Raw genomic sequence first — 12,476 nt, 5'->3', positions numbered from 1 at the left:
TATGAAATATGTGTACAATAAGTAGAAACTTCTAGATTTCAGGAACTGGGTACAACGAAAATAGTTTGCAATATTTGGCTTTTTCAACAGTAAATTTCCATGTGATTTGTCTATATATTTGCGCAGGTAATTGGTGCTGTTGAAATGAGTAAGGCTATGTGATATGTGCACAATAGATAGAAACTTCTAGATTTCAGGCAATGGGCACAACGAAAATATTTTGAAACATTTGGCTTTTTAAACGTGATTTGTATAAGTATTTACACAGTTCATTCATGCCATTTAATTGAGAACGTGTTCAAACATTTGGCTTTTTCAATAGTAAATTTCCATATGATTTGTTTATATATTTGCACAGCTAATTGGTGCTATTGAAATGAGTAAGGCTATGTGATATGCGTGAAATAGGTAGAAACTTCTGGATTTCAGGAAATGTGCACAACGAAAATATTTTGAAACGTTTGGCTTTTTCAACAGTAAATTTCTATGTGCTTTGTCTATATATTTGCACAGTTAATTAGGGCTATTTAAATGAGTAAGGCTATCTGATATATGTACAATGAGTAGAAACTTCTAGATTTCAGGAAATGGGCACAACGAAAATATTTTGAAACGTTTGGCTTTTTCAACAGTAAATTTCTATGTGATTTGTTTAAGTATTTACACAGTTAATTCATGCCATTGGATTGAGAACATGTTGAAACATTTGGCTTTTTCAATAGTAAATTTCCATGTGATTTGTTTATATATTTGCACAGCTAATTGGTGCTATTGAAATGAGTAAGGCTATGTGATATACGTACAATAGGTAGAAACTTCTAGATTTCAGGAAATGGGCACAACGAAAATATTTTAAAACATTTGGCTTTTTCAACAGTAAATATCCATGTGATTTGTTTATATATTTGCATAGCTAATTGGTGCTATTGTAATGAGTAAGGCTATGTGATATGCGTACAATAGGTAGAAACTTCTAGATTTCAGGAAATGGGCACAACGAAAATATTTTCAACATTTGGCTTTTGAAACAGTAAATTTCTATGTGATTTGTTTAAGTATTTACACAGTTAATTCATGCCATTGAATTGAGAACATGTTGAAACATTTGGCTTTTTCAATAGTAAATTTCCATATGATTTGTTTATATATTTGCACAGCTAATTGGTGCTATTGAAATGAGTAAGGTTATGTGATATGCGTGAAATAGGTAGAAACTTCTGGATTTCAGGAAATGGGCACAACGAAAATATTTTGAAACGTTTGGCTTTTTCAACAGTAAATTTCCATGTGATTTGTTTATATATTTGCACAGCTAATTGGTGCTATTGAAATGAGTAAGGCTATGTGATATGCGTACAATAGGTAGAAACATCTAGATTTCAGGAAATGGGCACAACGAAAATATTTTGAAATGTTTGGCTTTTTCAACAGTAAATTTCTACGTGATTTGTTTATATATTTGCATAGCTAATTGGTGCTATTGAAATGAGTAAGGCTATGTGATATGCGTACAATAGGTAGAAACTTCTAGATTTCAGGAAATGGGCACAACGAAAATATCTTGAAACATTTGGCTTTTTCAATAGTAAATTTCCATATGATTTGTTTATATATTTGCACAGCTAATTGGTGCTATTGAAATTAGTAAGGCTATGTGATATGCGTAAAATAGGTAGAAACTTCTAGATGTCAGGAAATGGGCACAACGAAATATTTTGAAACGTTTGGCTTTTTCAACAGTAAATTTCTATGTGATTTGTTTATATATTTGCACAGCTAATTGGTGTTATTGAAATAAGTAAGGCTATGTGATATGCGCACAATAGGTAGAAACTTCCAGATTTCAGGAAATGGGCACAAAGAAAATATTTTGAAACATTTGGCTTTTTCAATAGTAAATTTCCATGTGATTTGTTTATATATTTGCACAGCTAATTGGTGCTATTGAAATGAGTAAGGTTATGTGATATGCGTACAATAGGTAGAAACTTCTAGATTTCAGGAAATGGGCACAACGAAATATTTTGAAACGTTTGGCTTTTTCAACAGTAAATTTCTATGTGATTTGTTTATATATTTGCACAGCTAATTGGTGTTATTGAAATGAGTAAGGCTATGTGATATGCGTACAATAGGTAGAAACTTCTAGATTTCAGGAAATGGGCACAACAAAATTATTTTGAAACATTTGGCTTTTTCAATAGTAAATTTCCATGTGATTTGTTTATATATTTGCACAGCTAATTGGTGCTATTGAAATGAGTAAGGCTATGTGATATGCGTACAATAGGTAGAAACTTCTAGATTTCAGGAAATGGGCACAACGAAAATATTTTGAAACATTTGGCTTTTTCAATAGTAAATTTCCATATGATTTGTTTATATATTTGCACAGCTAATTGGTGCTATTTAAATGAGTAAGGCTATGTGATATGCGTAAAATAGGTAGAAACTTCTAGATTTCAGCAAATGGGCACAGCGAAATATTTTGAAACATTTGGCTTTTTCAACAGTAAATATCCATGTGATTTGTTTATATATTTGCACAGCTAATTGGTGTTATTGAAATGAGTAAGGCTATGTGATATGCGTACAATAGGTAGAAACTTCTAGATTTCAGGAAATGGGCACAACGAAAATATTTTGAAACATTTGGCTTTTTCAATAGTAAATTTTCATATGATTTGTTTATATATTTGCGCAGCTAATTTGTGCTATTGAATTGAGTAAGGCTATGTGATATGTGTCCAATAAGTAGAAACTTCTAGGTTTCAAGAAATGGGCACAACGAAAATATTTTGAAACATTTGGCTTTTTCAATAGTAAATTTCCATGTGATTTGTTTATATATTTGCACAGCTAATTGGTGCTATTGAAATGAGTAAGGCTATATGATATGCGTACAATAGGTAGAAACTTCTAGATTTCAGGAAATGGGCACAACGAAAATATTTTGAAACATTTGGCTTTTTCAATAGTAAATTTCCATATGATTTGTTTATATATTTGCACAGCTAATTGGTGCTATTGAAATGAGTAAGGCTATGTGATATGCGTAAAATAGGTAGAAACTTCTAGATTTCAGCAAATGGGCACAACGAATGTATTTTGAAACATTTTGCTTTTTTAACAGTAAATTTCCATCTGATTTGTTTATATATTTGTACAGTTAATCCTTGCTCTTGAGATGAGTAAGACTATGAAATATGTGTAAAATAAGTAGAAACTTCTAGATTTCAGGAAATGGGCACAACCAAAATATTTTGAAATATTTGGCTTTTTCAATAGTAAATTTCCATATGATTTGTTTAAATATTTGCACAGTTAATTGATGCTATTTAAATAAGTAAAGCTATGTGATATGTGAACAATAAGTAGAAACTTCTAAGTTTCAGGAAATGGGCACAACGAAAATATTTTGAAACATTTAGCATTTTCAACAGTAAATTTCTATGTCATTTTTTTATATATTTTCACATTTAATTCTTGCTATTGAAATGAGTAAGGCTAAGTGATATGTGTACAATAAGTAGAAACTTCTAGATTTCAGGAACTGGGTACAACGAAAATAGTTTGCAATATTTGGCTTTTTCAACAGTAAATTTCCATGTGATTTGTCTATATATTTGCGCAGGTAATTGGTGCTGTTGAAATGAGTAAGGCTATGTGATATGTGCACAATAGATAGAAACTTCTAGATTTCAGGCAATGGGCACAACGAAAATATTTTGAAACATTTGGCTTTTTAAACGTGATTTGTATAAGTATTTACACAGTTCATTCATGCCATTTAATTGAGAACGTGTTCGAACATTTGGCTTTTTCAATAGTAAATTTCCATATGATTTGTTTATATATTTGCACAGCTAATTGGTGCTATTGAAATGAGTAAGGCTATGTGATATGCGTGAAATAGGTAGAAACTTCTGGATTTCAGGAAATGTGCACAACGAAAATATTTTGAAACGTTTGGCTTTTTCAACAGTAAATTTCTATGTGCTTTGTCTATATATTTGCACAGTTAATTAGGGCTATTTAAATGAGTAAGGCTATCTGATATATGTACAATGAGTAGAAACTTCTAGATTTCAGGAAATGGGCACAACGAAAATATTTTGAAACGTTTGGCTTTTTCAACAGTAAATTTCTATGTGATTTGTTTAAGTATTTACACAGTTAATTCATGCCATTGGATTGAGAACATGTTGAAACATTTGGCTTTTTCAATAGTAAATTTCCATGTGATTTGTTTATATATTTGCACAGCTAATTGGTGCTATTGAAATGAGTAAGGCTATGTGATATACGTACAATAGGTAGAAACTTCTAGATTTCAGGAAATGGGCACAACGAAAATATTTTAAAACATTTGGCTTTTTCAACAGTAAATATCCATGTGATTTGTTTATATATTTGCATAGCTAATTGGTGCTATTGTAATGAGTAAGGCTATGTGATATGCGTACAATAGGTAGAAACTTCTAGATTTCAGGAAATGGGCACAACGAAAATATTTTCAACATTTGGCTTTTGAAACAGTAAATTTCTATGTGATTTGTTTAAGTATTTACACAGTTAATTCATGCCATTGAATTGAGAACATGTTGAAACATTTGGCTTTTTCAATAGTAAATTTCCATATGATTTGTTTATATATTTGCACAGCTAATTGGTGCTATTGAAATGAGTAAGGTTATGTGATATGCGTGAAATAGGTAGAAACTTCTGGATTTCAGGAAATGGGCACAACGAAAATATTTTGAAACGTTTGGCTTTTTCAACAGTAAATTTCCATGTGATTTGTTTATATATTTGCACAGCTAATTGGTGCTATTGAAATGAGTAAGGCTATGTGATATGCGTACAATAGGTAGAAACATCTAGATTTCAGGAAATGGGCACAACGAAAATATTTTGAAATGTTTGGCTTTTTCAACAGTAAATTTCTACGTGATTTGTTTATATATTTGCATAGCTAATTGGTGCTATTGAAATGAGTAAGGCTATGTGATATGCGTACAATAGGTAGAAACTTCTAGATTTCAGGAAATGGGCACAACGAAAATATCTTGAAACATTTGGCTTTTTCAATAGTAAATTTCCATATGATTTGTTTATATATTTGCACAGCTAATTGGTGCTAATGAAATTAGTAAGGCTATGTGATATGCGTAAAATAGGTAGAAACTTCTAGATGTCAGGAAATGGGCACAACGAAATATTTTGAAACGTTTGGCTTTTTCAACAGTAAATTTCTATGTGATTTGTTTATATATTTGCACAGCTAATTGGTGTTATTGAAATAAGTAAGGCTATGTGATATGCGCACAATAGGTAGAAACTTCCAGATTTCAGGAAATGGGTACAAAGAAAATATTTTGAAACATTTGGCTTTTTCAATAGTAAATTTCCATGTGATTTGTTTATATATTTGCACAGCTAATTGGTGCTATTGAAATGAGTAAGGCTATGTGATATGCGTACAATAGGTAGAAACTTCTAGATTTCAGGAAATGGGCACAACGAAATATTTTGAAACGTTTGGCTTTTTCAACAGTAAATTTCTATGTGATTTGTTTATATATTTGCACAGCTAATTGGTGTTATTGAAATGAGTAAGGCTATGTGATATGCGTACAATAGGTAGAAACTTCTAGATTTCAGGAAATGGGCACAACAAAATTATTTTGAAACATTTGGCTTTTTCAATAGTAAATTTCCATGTGATTTGTTTATATATTTGCACAGCTAATTGGTGCTATTGAAATGAGTAAGGCTATGTGATATGCGTACAATAGGTAGAAACTTCTAGATTTCAGGAAATGGGCACAACGAAAATATTTTGAAACATTTGGCTTTTTCAATAGTAAATTTCCATATGATTTGTTTATATATTTGCACAGCTAATTGGTGCTATTTAAATGAGTAAGGCTATGTGATATGCGTAAAATAGGTAGAAACTTCTAGATTTCAGCAAATGGGCACAGCGAAATATTTTGAAACATTTGGCTTTTTCAACAGTAAATATCCATGTGATTTGTTTATATATTTGCACAGCTAATTGGTGTTATTGAAATGAGTAAGGCTATGTGATATGCGTACAATAGGTAGAAACTTCTAGATTTCAGGAAATGGGCACAACGAAAATATTTTGAAACATTTGGCTTTTTCAATAGTAAATTTCCATATGATTTGTTTATATATTTGCGCAGCTAATTTGTGCTATTGAATTGAGTAAGGCTATGTGATATGTGTCCAATAAGTAGAAACTTCTAGGTTTCAAGAAATGGGCACAACGAAAATATTTTGAAACATTTGGCTTTTTCAATAGTAAATTTCCATGTGATTTGTTTATATATTTGCACAGCTAATTTGTGCTATTGAAATGAGTAAGGCTATGTGATATGCGTACAATAGGTAGAAACTTCTAGATTTCAGGAAATGGGCACAACGAAAATATTTTGAAACATTTGGCTTTTTCAATAGTAAATTTCCATATGATTTGTTTATATATTTGCACAGCTAATTGGTGCTATTGAAATGAGTAAGGCTATGTGATATGCGTAAAATAGGTAGAAACTTCTAGATTTCAGCAAATGGGCACAGCGAAATATTTTGAAACATTTGGCTTTTTCAACAGTAAATATCCATGTGATTTGTTTATATATTTGCACAGCTAATTGGTGCTATTGAAATGAGTAAGGCTATGTGATATGCGTACAATAGGTAGAAACTTCTAGATTTCAGGAAATGGGCACAACGAAAATATTTTGAAACATTTGGCTTTTTCAATAGTAAATTTCCATATGATTTGTTTATATATTTGCGCAGCTAATTTGTGCTATTGAATTGAGTAAGGCTATGTGATATGTGTCCAATAAGTAGAAACTTCTAGGTTTCAAGAAATGGGCACAACGAAAATATTTTGAAACATTTGGCTTTTTCTACAGTAAATTTCTATGTGATTTGTTTAAGTATTTACACAGTTAATTCATGCCATTGAATTGATAACATGTTGAAACATTTGGCTTTTTCAATAGTAAATTTCCATATGATTTGTTTAAATATTTGCACAGTTAATTGGTGCTATTGAAATGAGTAAGGCTATGTGATATAAGAACAATAAGTAGAAACTTCTAGATTTCAGGAAATGGGCACAATGAAAAAATTTGGAACATTTGGCTTTTTCAACAGTAAATTTGCAGGCGATTTGTTTATATATTTGGACAGTTAATTAGTGCTATTGATATGAGTAAGGCTATGTGTTACAGTACTTCCCGGATATAAGCACCGTAGAAAATGGACGAGAATGCGTGATTATAAGCGGGGAGTGCTTATATAGAAAACCCGCATATAAGCGCTGATGACGCTTATATCCAAATCCCGCTTATAAGCACTAACCCAGCAAACATAGTTTATAACGTTAGAGAAATGTTGTAGTTTTACATTAGAATTCTAATATAGTTCTCTAATGCAATTAGAATGGAAAACTAGGTTAGAGAACTAGGTTAGAATTCGACTGTGAAACGATTCGAATAATACTTGAAATGCGATGTTATGATTATTGTCACATTTATCGATTAGTTGCACGACATGATCACTCATTCTTAGTGTTATACAAACAAAATAAGAATATTGGAAATATTACAAGTTGCAAAATAAGTTTTTTTATTTATAATAATAAATACTAGTAAGGGAAAATGAATCAAAAAAGGTTATATAAGGAAAGCGAGGAGATTATTGAAGTGCTATTTGAATGGCATGAAAAAAACGCTTCCTCATCCGTACCTCAAACCAACGCTGAGTTCAATCTGTAGGTAACGGTTTTAATTTATTATAATAGAAAAAGCCTTTGAAATATGTTCATTCTTAATACATAAGGTTATAACCAAATAAATGTATTTGATATAATGAAACAATGAAAATTTCGCTGATTTTAAATAATTGAACTTAATTGCGCATCACTTCAAAATTCTCATTAGAAACTCATTAGAATTTGACGTTAGAATTCGATTAGAATTCTAACCTTTTTCTCGATATCCAGAACGATGTCCCCTTTTTGTCGAGAATGCTATAATTCGCGACAGTTTCGCAAATCGTCCTCTAACCTTCTACCTTAGAGAAATACATTAGAATTCGATTCGTCATCTAATCGTTTTCTAATCTAAATGTTTGTTGGGAACTGTGCTTATATTGAAATCCCCAATTACCAGTGCCTCTAACACAACCAATTTAAAAAGGCACAACTGAGAATTCATTTATTTAAAATAAATATTCCAAGTGTACAGAGGTCAATATATTAACAGATACACTGAATTTTGTATCATTCATTGGATTTTACATATGTATATATGTACTTACATATAAGTACTGCATATGATGTATGTACGAACTCGTTACTTATTTTTAAAAAAGTCTGTAATTTTCGACTGAATGTAATTTAGCGAGTTCGAAATAGTATTCCTCAATTTTAGCGAGCTCGATCATAAATGTATTTGTAGGCATAAGTGCCCTACGTATAATGTCAATGGAATCATTGACTTCCTTACTTACTTAATTGGCGCTTAACCGTCTAAACGGTTATGGCCGTCCAACAAGGCGCGCCAGTCGGTCCTTCGCTTAGCCAACCGGCGCCAATTGGTCACACCAAGGGAGTTTAAATCGTCTTCCACCTGGTCCTTCCAACGAAATGAGGGCCCCCCTCCACCTCTGCTTCCATAGGCGGGTTCCGATAGAAACACTTTCTTGGCCGGAGCATCATCGTTCATTCGCAGAACATGGCCTAGCCAGCGCAGCCGCTGCGTTTTAATTCGCTGGATTATGTTGATGTCTACGTATAGCTCGTACAGCTCATCATTAAATCTTCTTCGGCATTCGCCATCGCCAACGCGTAGAGGTCCATAAATCTTTCGAAGAACTTTTCTCTCGAACACTCCCAAAGCCGCTTCATCTGCTGTTGTCATGGTCCATGCTTCTGCCCCATATAGCAGGACGGGTACGATAAGTGACTTGTAGAGTATGATTTTCGTTCGCCGAGAGAGGACTTTACTTTACAATTGCCTACCTAGTCCAAAGTAGCATTTATTGGCAAGATGGGTTCTTCGCTGGATTTCAGTGCTGATGTTGTTGCTAGTGTTGATGCTGGTTCCCAAATAAACGAAGTCTTTTACTATTTCGAAATTATGGCTGCCAACAGTAGCGTGGTTGCCAAGGCGCGTATGCGCCGACTCTTTGCTCGATGACAGCAGGTACCTCGTTTTGTCCTCATTCAGCATCAAACCCATCTTTACCGCTTCTTTTTCCAGTTTGGAGTAAGCAGAACTAACAGCGCGGGTGTTTAGGCCGATAATATCAATGCCATCAGCATATACCAGTAATTGCAAGCTTTTATAGAATATTGTTCCAGTGCGGTTAAGTTCTGCAGCTAGTATAATTTTCCCCAGCATCAAATTAAAGAAATCGCACGATAGGGGGTCACCCTGTCTGAAACCTCATTTAGTTTCGAACGGCTCGGAGAGGTTCTTCCCAATTCTGACTGAGCTGATAGTGTTGCTCAACGTCATTTTGCATAAGTTATATAAGTTTTTCGGGGAAACCAAATTCAGGCATAGCGGCATATAGTCAGCTACTTTTCGTGTTGTCGAAGGCGGCTTTAAAGTCGACGAAGAGGGGATGTGAGTCGATTCTCTTTTCACTGGTTTTTTCCAAGATTTGGCGCATTGTGAAAATCTGGTCGATGGTAGATTTACCAGGTCTGAAGCCGCACTGATAAGGTCCAATCAGCCGGTTCACGGTGGGCTTCAATCTTTCGCACAATACGCTTGAAAGGACTTTATATGCGATATTAAGAAGGCTGATTTCACGATAGTTGGTGCATTTTGCAGTATCCCCCTTCTTGTGGACTGGGCAAAGAACACTTAGATTCCAATCGTCGGGCATGCACTCGTCCGCCCATATTTTGCTAAGAAGCTGTTGCATGCGCCTTACCAACTCCTCGCCGCCGTACTTGAATAGCTCCGCAGGCATTCCATCAGCGCCAACGGCCTTGTTGTTTTTCAATCTGGTTATTGCTATTCTAACTTCGTCATAATCGGGTATATGTCCCCATATTCCATCATCATCGATTGCGGGATCGGGTTCGTCATCTCTGCGCGGTGAATCGCTGCCTCCATTTAGGAGAGCAGAGAAGTGTTCCCTCCATAATCTAAGCACGTCTCTAGTCATGTACTTTTTTATCATGACATGAAACTAGGGATGTGTGCACTAGTTAATTTATGCATAGAATCGATAAATGAATAGTAATGTGGTTAACACAGTGCTTCCCAATTTAGTTAGAAGCCAAATAAATTCACGTATGAGAAGACTTAAAATAGATTTTTTTTATTCAGTGCTTATAAGCGGGAAAATTACAAAAAAAAAAAAAATCGGTGCTTTTAAGCGGGAAATGCTTATAAGCGGGGTGCTTATATCGTAATTTTTTGTGTGCATTGAAATAGGGGAACTTTTTTTTACAATTTTTCTAGTGCTTGTAACCGGGAAATGCTTATAACCGGGGTGCATATAAGCAAAAAATACTGTATATGTACAATAAGTAGAAGCTTCTAGATTTCAGGAAACGGGCACAATGAAAATATTTTGAAACATTTAGCTTTTTCAACAGTAAGTTTACATGTGATTTGTTTATGTATTTTCGCAGTTAATTGGTGCTATTGAAATGAGTAAGGCTATGTGATATATTTACAATAAGTAGAAACTTCTAGATTTCAGTTAATTTGTGCTATTGAAATGAGTAAGATCACCTTTTGAAGACATTTATTTGGAATATTTCATGCAAAGCCAATGAGGTATACGGATTTGGCGCAATACACGTTTTTCTAAACACTTATGGATCTCTTTGCATTGACAATGGCGAGTACCAAACAAAATTTAATTATGAGCTGTAAAAGCTCTATGCAGACATCGGAATAGGTCCTCGAATTAAAATATAGCGGCTTCGCTGGGATGGCCATATTATGCGAATAAAAAACTATGCTCCGGCTTCCGTTCCGCTGCATAGACCATGTGGAAAGGATCTCAAAAATAGCCACCTCATTTTACGGTTAAAGCCCCCCTTAACTCATATCGATCCTGCGTTATGTCTCTAAGTTACTTCATTAGCCGGTTGCGAATTATAAGCACATGCAAAGGCCTATGAAAGAAGCGAAAGAAAAATCATCATAGCTTCAAATACTTAAATAGCGGTGTCCTTGAGAACTTCGTGGAGCAACGGAAAACAATTCGGTATCCGCTTTAACAAAATAAGAAGTGAATCAGTTTTCGCTTGCACTTCAAGCGGAAATTAGGGCCCATTACTGATACTTAGCATAGACTTTACTTAACTTGGCGTAAAGTCGGCAACTTAGCCACGATTATACTCCACTTAGCGCATACAATCTGGCATCATAATCAGCTTTGAAATTTATTTTCAAAATGAAATGGAAACAAACAAATGGTATCTAAAAATGTAAACGTCACTTAGAACTTACATAGAAAATCAAAGTTCAACAGACTTCGAAGTCAAGTTAAGTTTTGCCAAGTTTTGAGTAATGAGTAACATGCAATGTTCATTTAATAGAACAGTGACAGTTCTCAAGTCAAGTCAAGTCTATGCTAAGTGTGAGTAATGGGCCCTATTGTGTACCACGCCAAGATTGTCCACTAAGCAATAAACGTCAAAATTACAAACAGCATCGCTCAACTGATGCAAAACTCAGGTCTAAAGTAACATTTTTGGTATGTAACACTACTGAGTTGCATTTGATAGTTTAGTCAATTTGTGTAGTATGTACAAATCAAATAGTTGTATATATTATTGTGCAAATATAAATAATATAAGATTTGTGGCCTCCTACAATGCGAAAACATACGGAAACCAAAATTTATTTAAATTAGGGCCAAAAAAGTCAAATGAAACTTAACAAATTATAAAGCGGGTAACAAGTTTTCCTCATGAATAATTTCACTTGTATGGCTGTTTACACAAATGCATAAGGTAAATTTATATAAACGCTTCAAAGCCAAGATAACGGCAAGTTTAGTTGTTTTTCGAATGGCGTTGCCAAAGCGTTTATATAAATCTGCCTTTTGTTGCGATGCTTCGCCCGACAGATGAGTTAAATTTATGGCCGCTCCTAATTCTTGCTACGCAAAGTTTGTTGAATGTTAAGGGATTCAAAAAATTGAGAAACTGTCAAAGGAGGATTTACAACTATTTCATCGCTTCAAAGCGATGAAATGTCAAGGAGTCTCAGATCGATGCAAGACAACCAAAGCGTCTATGTAAATCCGCCTTAATTTCTGGCGCTGTGAAAGTCCCCCGCAAATAAAACGGTGCCGTGAGTGGAAATAAACCAAACTAGCAGGCAAAAATATGAGGACGAAAAGGGTAACATTGTTTGGCAGAATCCTCGACGTTCTTCTACGATGTATTGTCGTCC

The 12,476-nt window shown here is 33.9% G+C and overlaps 1 protein-coding gene and 1 pseudogene across 3 annotated transcripts in view; both read left to right on the top strand.

The window, feature by feature from the left end:
- Pde1c (Phosphodiesterase 1c) overlaps positions 1–12,476 on the top strand; it is a 704,757-nt gene that overhangs the window by 390,258 nt on the left and 302,023 nt on the right. The window lies entirely within an intron of this gene.
- LOC137240155 (ubiquitin carboxyl-terminal hydrolase isozyme L5-like) overlaps positions 1–12,476 on the top strand; it is a 55,817-nt pseudogene that overhangs the window by 42,452 nt on the left and 889 nt on the right.

This window comes from Eurosta solidaginis, chromosome 2, assembly GCF_040869045.1.
Source record: "Eurosta solidaginis isolate ZX-2024a chromosome 2, ASM4086904v1, whole genome shotgun sequence".
NCBI classification, from domain to species: Eukaryota; Metazoa; Arthropoda; class Insecta; order Diptera; family Tephritidae; genus Eurosta; species Eurosta solidaginis.
This window is presented reverse-complemented; position numbering and strand designations above follow the sequence as displayed.